Source organism: Somniosus microcephalus, chromosome 4 (genome assembly GCF_052327205.1).
Source record: "Somniosus microcephalus isolate GS21.2 chromosome 4, FLI_Smic_1.0, whole genome shotgun sequence".
In the NCBI taxonomy this organism is placed as follows: Eukaryota; Metazoa; Chordata; class Chondrichthyes; order Squaliformes; family Somniosidae; genus Somniosus; species Somniosus microcephalus.
In genome coordinates, this window is record NC_140990.1 from 269,769,306 (window position 1) to 269,779,667 (window position 10,362).

Sequence of the window (10,362 nt, forward strand, 5' to 3'; positions counted from 1 at the left end):
AGTGCCGCGCCCGGGCGCTAGTTGGTTTGCGCCCCACTTAGCGCCTTAAGGGTGGCGCAACCAACTGAATTTTTCCTCCAAGGTATTCATCAAATGGTCTCATCCAAAGTCTGTAGTGGATACCCTCATTTTTAAATTCCTTTATGATCTTGCCCCTTCCAATCTCTGTAACACTTTCCAGCACTACAACCCTGCCTCCGAAATCTCTGTTCCTCTGATTCTGGTCTCTTGTGTCCTTCACCTCTAGCTCTGCCCCACCATTGATGGTCCTGGCTTCAGCCACCTAGACACCATGCTCTCGAATTCTCTCCCTATACCCCTCCACCTCTCTCTTCATCTTTAAAACCTACCTCTGACCAAACTTTTGATCACCCTCCTAATATCTCCTCCACTTCTATTTTTTTTATTCTGCTTCTGCGAAATGCTTTGGGACATTTTTCTACATTAAATGCACTATACAAATGAAAGTTGTTCTTGGATGTCCTATGTCTTATCTGGTAACATGAAAAGGGTTCATTATTTGCTTGATACGGACTATCCCAGAATGCTTCATGCATAATATCATATTTTAGTTCCTAATGAGCAAGGACTTAAAATTTTTTTTTTTTTATTCATTGATGGGATGTGGGCGTCGCTGGCTGGCTAGGCCTGCATTTAGTGCCCATCGCTAGTTGCCCTTGAGAAGATGGTGGTGAGCCGCCTTCTTGAACCGCTGCAGTCCATATGGTGTAGGTACACCCACAATGCTGTTAGGAAGGGAGTTCCAGGATTTTGGCCCAGCAACAGTGAAGGAATGGCGATACAGGTCCAAGTCAGGATGGTGTGTGGCTTGGAGGGGAACTTGTAGGTGGTGATGTTCCCATGCGTCTGCTGCCCTTGTCCTTCTAAGTGGTAGAGGTCGCGAGTTTGGAAGGTGCTGTTGAAGGAGCTTTGGCGAGTTGCTGCAATGCATCTTGTAGATGGTACACACTGCAGCCACAGTGCGCCGGTGGTGGAGGGAGTGAATGTTGAAGGTGGATGAGTGCCAATCAAGCGGGCTGCTTTATCCTGAATGGTGTCGAGCTTCTTGAGTGTTGTTGGAGCTGCACTCATCCAGGCAAGTGGAGAGTATTCCATCACACTCCTGACTTGTGCCTTGTAGATAGTGGAAAGGCTTTGGGGAGTCAGGAGGTGAGACACTCGCCACAGAATTCCCAGCCTCTGGCCTGCTCTTGTAGCCACAGTATTTATATGGCTGGTCCAGTTCAATTTCTGATCAATGGTAACCCCCAGGATGTTGATAGCGGGGGATTCAGCGATGGTAATGCCATTGAATGTCAAGGGGAGATGGTTAGAGTCTCGCTTGTTGGAGATGGTCATTGCCTGGCACTTGTGTGGTGCGAATGTTACTTGCCACTTGTCAGCCCAAGTCTGAATGTTGTCCAGGTCTTGCTGCATATGGACACGGACTGCGTCAGTATCTGACGAGCCTTGAATGGTGCTGAACAGTGTGCAATCATCAGCGAACATCCCCACTTCTGACCTTATGATGGAGGGAAGGTCATTGATGAAACAGCTGAAGATGGTTGGGCCTAGGACACTGCCCTGAGGAACTCCTGCAGTGATGTCATGTGATTGAGATGAATGACCTCCAACAACCACAGCCAACTTCCTTTGTGCTAGGTATGATTCCAACCAATGGAGAGTTTTCCCCTTGATTCCCATTGACTTCAGTTTTGCTAGGGCTCCTTGATGCCACACTCGATCAAATGCTGCCTTGATGTCAAGGGCAGTCACTCTCACCTCACCTCTTCAGTTCAGCTCTTTTGTCCATGTTTGGACCAAGGCTGTATTGAGGTCAGGAGCTGAGTGGCCCTGGCGGAACCCAAACTGGGCGTCAGTTAACAGGTTATTGCTGAGTAAGTGCCGCTTGATAGCACTGTCGACGACACCTTCCATCACTTTGCTGATGATTGAGAGTAGACTGATGGGACGGTAATTGGCCGGGTCGGATTTGTCCTGCTTTTTGTAGACAGGACATACTTGGGCAATTTTCCACATTGCCGGGTAGATGCCAGTGTTGTAGCTGTACTGGGACAGCTTGGCTAGGGGCGCAGCTAGTTCTGGAGCACAAGTCTTCAGTACTATTGCCGGAATGTTGTCAGGGCCCATAGCCTTTGCAGTATCCAGTGTCTTCAGCCATTTCTTGACATCACGTGGAGTGAATTGAATGGGCTGAAGACTGGCATCTGTGATGCTGGGGACCTCAGGAGGAGGCCGAGATGGATCATCCACTCGGCACTTCTGGCTGAAGATAGTTGCAAATGCTTCAGCCTTGTCTTTTGCACTCACGTGCTGGGCTCCACCATCATTGAGGATGGGGATATTTTTGGAGCCTCCTCCTCCTGTTAACTGTTTAATTGTCCACCACCACTCACGACTGGATGTGGTAGGACTGCAGAGCTTTGATTTGATCCGATGGTTGTGAGATCGCTTAGCTCTGTCTATCGCATGTTGCTTCCGTTGTTTGGCATGCAAGTAGTCCTGTGTTGTAGCCTCACCAGGTTGACACCTCATTTTTCGGTATGCCTGGTGCTGTTCCCGGCATGCTCTCCTGCACTCTTCGTTAAACCAGGGTTGATCTCCCGGCTTGATGGTAATGGTAGAGTGAGGGATATGCCGGGCCATGAGGTTACAGATTGTGGTTGAATACAATTCTGCTGCTGCTGATGGCCCACAGCGCCTCATGGATGCCCAGTTTTGAGCTGCGAGATCTGTTCGAAATCTGTCCCATTTAGCACGGTGGTAGTGCCACACAACACGGTGGAGGGTATCCTCAACATGAAGACAGGACTTTGTCTCCACAAGGACTGTGCGGTGGTCACTTCCACCAATGCTGTCATGGACAGATGCATCTGCAACAGGTAGATTGGTGAGGACGAGATCAAGTAGGTTTTTCCCTCTTGTTGGTTCCCTCACCACCTGTCGCAGACCCAGTCTGGCAGCTATGTCCTTTAGGACTCAGCCAGTTCAGTCAGTTGTGGTGCTACCGAGCCACTCTTGGTGATGGACATTGAAGTCCCCCACCCAGAGGGCATTTTGTGCCCTTGCTACTCTCAGTGCTTCTTCCAATTGGTGTTCAACATGGAGGAGTACTGATTCATCAGCTGAGGGAGGGCGGTAGGTGATAATTAGCAGGAGGCTTCCTTGCCCATGTTTGACTTGATGCCATGAGACCTCATGGGGTCCTGAGTCAATGTTGAGGACTCCCAGGCCTACTCCCTCCTGACTGTATACCATGGTGCCACCACCTCTGGTGGGTCTGTCCTGCCGGTGGGACAGGACATACCCAGGGATGGTGATGGTGGTGTCTGGGACATGGGTTGTAAGGTATGATTTGGTAATTATGACTATGTCAGGCTGTTGCTTGACTAGTCTGTGGGACAACTCTCCCAATTTTGGCACAAGCCCCCAGATGTTGGTAAGGAGGACTTTGCAGGGTCGACAGGGCTGGGTTTGCCGTTGTCGTTGCTGAGGGGTCCGTCCGGTTTTATTCTTATTGTTTTTCGTAGCGGTTGTTTACAACTGAGTGGCTTGCTAGGCCATTTCAGAGGACATATAAGAGTCAACCACATTGCTGTGGGTCTGGAGTCACATGTAGGCCAGACCAGGTAAGGACGGCAGATTTCCTTCCCTAAAGGACATTAGTGAACCAGATGGGTTTTTGCAACAATTGACAATGGTATCATGGTTACCATTACTAAGACTAACATTTAATTCCAGAATTGAATTGAATTGAATTTAAATTCCACCAGCTGCCGTGGTGGGATTTGAACCCATATTCTCAGAGCAGTTGACTGAGCCTCTGGCTTACTAGTCTAGTGACATAACCACTACGCCACCACCTCCCCACTAACCGATGGGAACAGACTATTTGCATTGGGCACAAGAAAAGTATCTGGTGTGAGCTTTAATTGTAACACCTTGAAGGTGCCATCTTTCAAATGAGATGTTGAACCCAGGCCCCGTCTGTTTTCTCAGGCGGACATAAAAAATCCCACCGCGCTATTTCGAAGAAAAGCAGGGGAGTTATTTCTGGTGTCCTGGCTATTATTTATCCCTCAATCAACATCACTAAAAACAGATTGTCTGGTCATTATCACATTGCTGTTTGTGGGAGCTTTCTGTGTGCAAATTAGCTACTGCGTTTCCTCAATTACAACAGTGACTACACTTCAAAAGTAAAGCTGAAAAGCACTTTGGGATGTTCCGAGGTTGTGAAAGGTGCTATATAAATGCAAGTCGTTCTTTTCTCTTTATTAAACAATTAATATTAATTTACCAGAGTGCCACTGATGAGTGAAGCACCAGCATCAAGTTCTTTTCAGACTTTATAATAGGATCATCAATTACTCCATTGATAAAAGCAAGGCATTCATCAAATGGCCTTAGTGCAAAGCCTGTAATCAAAAAAAAATGCCTTATGTCATTTGTATGTATTGTTGGTCAATGGCACAAAACTGCATGTGCTTGACATAAATTTCCTTAAAAGTTGTGTTGCTTTTTTATGCAGATCAAAATGAGGGATATCAATCCTGAGGAATGCAAAGATTTCCATCTTGGTAACCATTGTTAGAATCAATCATTCCCGGATCAGGTACATAACCAACTAAAGAAAACTCCTTCTACTTTACTCCAACCTGAAGAGCACATCTAATGCATCAGAACAACATTTTCATTTAGTGTCAGCCATGGCTCAGTTGTGTTGCCTCTGAGGTTAGAAGGTTGTGGGTTCAAGTCCCACTCTGAGACTTGAGCACAAAAGCTGGGCTGACACTCCAGTGCAGTACTGAGGGAGTGCTGCACTGTTGGATAGTGCCATGTTTGAGATGAGAAATTAAACCTAGGGCCTGTCTGCTGTCTCAGGTGGATGTAAAAGATCCCATGGCATTATTTCGAAGAAGAGCAGGGGAGTTATCCCCGGTATCTTTTATACTCTTTTTTTAGTGGTTTATTCTTTGAAGTTTCCTGTTGATGTAAACTAATTGTCTTATTCATTCTCTCTGTTGAATGCTTTCTATTCTTACTGTCATTTCAGCTGCCCACTCTCAGACTTCTGTCTCTACCTTTAGGTGTTCAATAGTTATCATAAAAACAATATGACAGCAATGGTTTCTGTTTGATGCCATTGTTACAAAATTCTTTCACTCAATTCTTAATATTGGCTTAACTGGTTTTAGCAGACGTTGTGACTCCGTGGTGTTCCAAGTTCAATACAAAAACAATGTAATTGTTTGGTGCATCTATTGAAGTCATATCTTCAAAGTGTTCTGCAGGTATCATATTTACTATATGTAAATTAAAACCACTTTAACCAGAGTGTTTCATGCATTTCTAGCTATCTCAATTGGTTGCATATTTAATCGTGTTTCCTGTCTTATTTGATGTTACTTTTACAAAGGCACATGGTTTTTTAATATTCTGTTCCTGTTCGAACTGTCAGTTTCTAACACTTTACTTGGGTCATTCATTGTGTTGGTTCCAAACTGCAGACCTTTCGGAAGCGTCAAACTGTTATTTCAATAGGGTCATTGTATTAGCATCAACAATTAATTCCCATTTCAAAGCCTGTGGTGTTTACAACTTTGTTATCAAACCATCCCATCTCAGAAGCCTATTTCCTGTTTGCAGCCTGTGTCTCCGAGGCTTTAGATTTTTAAACCCAGTATATCATGTATTAATAAATATCAGAATTCTGTTCATATTATGGTGTATCTCTTGAAATATGGCTTATTCCGTCACACCCAAACACTCCTTCCAGCTGAAACAGTGATTTACTTGTACTTCTTGCAATTTAGTATACTGTATTCACTGCTCACAATGCGGTCTCCTCTACATTGGGGAGACCAAACATAGATTGGGTGACCGCTTTGCGGAACACCTCCGTTTAGTCCGTAAGGGTGATCCCGAGCTTCCGGTCGCCTGTCACTTTAATTCTCCGCCCTACTCCCACTCAGACCTCTCCATCCTCGGCCTCTTACACTGTTCCAATGAAACTCAACATAAGCTCGAGGAACAGCACCTCATCTTTCGATTAGGCACTTTACAGCCTTCTGGACTCAACATTGAGTTCAACAATTTCAGGCCATAACCTCTGCTCCGATCATTTTTTTCATTTTTTTTTCTCTCACATGGCAGCTGTCGATCATTCTGCCATTGCCATTTACACTTCATCTAGAGTCATCTTTTGTTTCTTAACTTGTCCCATTACCATCTCCTTTTGCCTTGCACCATCACCCCTTTTGTCTCTTAATCTCTCCTACCTTCCATCCTGTCACAGACCTTCCCTTTTGTTCTTTCCCCCCCATCCCCCTTTCCCTGCCCCTACACTTGCTTAAAAACCTGTTCCATCGCCAACTTTTTCCAGTTCTGATGAAGGGTCATCGACCTGAAACGTTAACTCTGTTTCTCTCTCCACAGATGCTGCCTGACCTGTTGAGTATTTCCAGCATTTTCTGTTTTTATTTATTATTGTGGAGCTTGGAGTTACTCCTCCTGACACCACAAAAATAATTCAAATTTATCATTTTTGGTCCTCTTTAGGTTTACTGCTGGGTCAATCTGGGCAGAGTGTGCACAGTGGAATTGGCAATATATACCACAGGATACTGTCTACTGCCTGAAATGGGCAGGTGCTCCAGCTGCCCAGTGGTAGGCTCTTTTCAGGATGGCAGCAGCCAGATTGGATGCAAGAACAGTACAGTATGTTTTTTTCTGCGATGTTCGGAGCGCTATTGTTCCTTTTCTACCCAACGGATTCAGCAGTAATCTCCCCATGATCTCTTGTAACTGACAGGGCAGGGGTTCCAAATCTCATTTACATTGTTTTCAATAAAACATTTACAAAACATTTTCAACAATCAGAGGGATAGGGTATGCTAATTGTCACCAGACTCCCTGGTTTCAATCGTGATGGAGGCACAAAGTATACCTGATGAATATGTAAATAATAAATTATTTATTCATCCAGCAGGTCATAACAGGATGCAGAATAAAACACTTTACTGCTCCATGTTGAATGAAATTATCATTAGCACTGTTAGTAACAGTACTAATTGCATCTCCTGTTAGCACATATACCTGATACATCCTGATATAAATAAGCTTAGACACAAAATAAGGATTAGAGGGTCCAATAGTATGAAAAAAGACTGGCGGTCAAGGTAATGGGTAACGAAGAAGGCTTTTATAAGCATATCAAAAGGAAGAGGAAAGTTAAAGAGTGGGTGGGCCACTAAGAAATGAAGACAATTGCAAAAGGAATGAGTTTAACCCTGCACACCTGGCGGAAGCCGAGTGGGCAAACAGTTAAAATTGTCCATGGAATTTACCCGCCGACATCCCACACCAATCCCACAGGCTACTATTTTAAACTGCTGTTCTTTATTTAACAATGGGCCTAAGTGAGAATGCGGTTGAGGCTTCCCCGCCAGGGCGACCTAGCAGAAACAGGATTCAGGGCCAGAGAAGACCCAGAAAGATAAGAGTGCTCCTCTTGGCCCCACAACGAAAGTTTAGGTCACCCTACCCAGGGCCTCAACACTGCTCCCTCCACCCCCACCCACCCCGATTGATTTACCTGCGTATCAGGGGTCATTCATTCGGTCCTGGTGGCAGTCTCCTGAGGCCCGACATTGTGATCCTGTCTGCCGGCAAGCTGCCACTTCCCAGCTGTTTTGGGTGGAAAATTGACTGGGTGAATGTAGATGAGGCCCGGGAATAAAATCTCTCGGGCCTCATAGTGCCAAGGTCAGGCTGGCTTGCTACTCGCTTTGGCCCGCAGCCTGCCTGATTCATGCCCCGTTAAAATTGGGCTACAGTAGAGATTGAAAGAATGGCACTCTTTTTACATATTTAATAAGGTTTTTGTTTTTGTATTTGCAGAGAAAGGTGCAGACATGACTGCATGAGTACCAGTGAAGGACATGGAAAAGCTATTAAATAATATTAGCCCAGAACTTCGGGTTCCCACGGGTGAGTACGCACGGGGTACTCACCTGTAAGCCCAATGGAAGTGCCGGTTTCCTGCATGCACTGCGCATGCGCGGGAAACCGTCACTTCCACACCCCTGAAAGAAGGGGTTAAGAGGTCGAACGCATGTGCAGGAGAGGCTGCACGTGCGCATCGAACTTACGTTTTATTTGCAGGTTTTCCCGGGAGGGTAAGTCTCCAGAAGTAACACATGTAAAAAGCAGTCGCAAGGCTTGCTTTTTACAAGGTAAGTGGTGAATTAATTAAAATTGAAACATTTTTTCCACAGGTTTATTATTTTTAAATACTTTAAAGAAGGGTAAGTTTATTTTTAGCCCCGTTAGAAAATAAAATTATTTTTTTCAAAAATTTAAATTATTATTTAAAATAGTTATTTCATGTAATTTATAGTTTATTTAAAAAATGTGATTTTTTTTTAAATTCATTTGAAAATTTAGTGATGTTTTGGGGCTTATAGTATTTATAAGTTTGACAGCGCTTCCTGTCAAACTTATGAATGAAGCATTCCCTGCTCCAATTGGCTGCCCATGGCCCACGTGATCCCAGGGGACGCATCGAACTAACTGCGCCCCTGGGATACGCAAGCACGACGCGCCGGTAGTTGGAGCAGGCCCAGGATCAGAATTCCACGGGGGCCCACAGCTCAACGGGCGGCGCACTAGGTAAGTGCATGTCGGGGGCTTTCATCCGCGGGAAGCTCCCGACCCGAATTTCTGGGCCAATATAAATATGAAAAAGTCAGGGGGCCAAAAATTGATACTTGCTAGCACTACTTAAAGCTAGCCTGCACTGCTTAAAGTTAACTTGCACCTCTTAAAGGGGAGGTGCATTGTGGCTGGAGCAGGTGCTAAAAGTCCTGTGCGAGCTGAATCTGACCTGGGAAAGACAGAAGAATGGCTGAACATGGGTGAGAGCAGCCACTCAGGTTTTCTGAATCTGCGCTGGAGGTCTTGGTGGAGGAGGTGGAAAGCAGGAGAGATGTCCTGTATCTCCAGGGGGCCAGGACGCCCTCCAGACACATGGTGAAAAGGCAGTGGGAGCAGATAGCTGTGTAGGTCAATGCCAAGAGTCTAGCCCCGAGGACCTGGATGCAGTGCCACAAGAAATTTAATTACCTCTCACGAGTGGTCAAGGGCAGTGAATGCCATATCTTACCAACTGCACTACTAGTCTCAACCACTGCTCAAATCACCACAACCCCATCACTCACCTACCAGCAATCTCTATCAATCAGGACTCATACCTAGCATGTATATGTGTCACCTCACCCTCACACATTTAGCACTGTTGCAAGCCTCAAACCCACATCTCACAGCTTGCACACACTGCCAGCTATTCAACCAAGACAGCAAACATATTGCACGGCACTCACTGACACACTACCCTCTCTCTTGCAGGAACTAACTGGAGGGGGAGAGGCCCACCTACATGGTCTAACCCCATGGAAGAGATGGAAATCTCCATTATCGGAATAGCCATTGCTGAGGCCATGGCCAGTGGCGGGGCTGAAGCCATTGAAGATGATGGTATCCTCGTACCTAACCCTCCTTCTCGCATCCCACTTCTTCCTCAACCCTCAATCTCTTCAGATTTACAAGCTCAAGATGGTGTAAACATGCACCTCTTACCTTCCCACCCTCCCCTCACCACAACCTTACCCTTGTGCCTTTTTCCTTTCAGAACCCCAAGAAGTGCAACCTGACCAGGCAGTGGAGGAATACCAAGAAGAGAGTGATGATGAAGACACACCGTAACTTGATTTCACACTTGCAACCACCAGCTCAGATATTGACAATGTGCGTATATTAGAGGATTAGAGGCGGGATCTGCACGTGGTGAGACACCAGGCACACGTGTGCTGTAGCCAACGCAGGGGGCAAAGATAGCACAGTTGCCCAGCTCACCGGAGGGCACACAAGGGTTCTGCTGCAGAGGACTCAGATGAGGACCTCGATGGGGCACACTGCAGAAGAAGGCTGATGGGTATACACAACAAAATGCTTGGTGCATTGGGAAGCCTGTCAGTAAACCTGCGTTCAATGTCAAGGAGCATGGAGGCATCCAGCACCAACTTGGCACAGGGATTTGCGCAGAGCTTGGAGCTCATCCTTTCCAGCATGGAATTGGTTGGTGATTCCATTAGCACACTTGTGGACCCCACCCATGATGCAGTGTCTGATGGCCGATATCTCAGTTTCCATTGCAGAACAAGCAGCTTCCACCAAAAGTCTGAGTGCTGCAGTGGAAGCTCAGACTGAAGTCCTGCAAGCTCAACTTGCTGCCATACAAGCTCAGACTGCTGCGATTATGGTTGCAAATACCAGTGTTCA

The 10,362-nt window shown here is 46.0% G+C and overlaps 1 long non-coding RNA gene across 1 annotated transcript in view; it reads right to left on the bottom strand.

Moving 5' to 3' along the window:
* LOC147120451 (uncharacterized) overlaps positions 1–4,435 on the bottom strand; it is a 50,392-nt gene extending 45,957 nt beyond the window's left edge. Inside the window, exon 1 of the long non-coding RNA XR_015078194.1 lies at positions 4,322–4,435. This is a non-coding gene — a long non-coding RNA (uncharacterized LOC147120451). The remainder of the gene's footprint in view (positions 1–4,321) is intronic.
* Between the last annotated feature and the right edge of the window lie 5,927 nt (positions 4,436–10,362).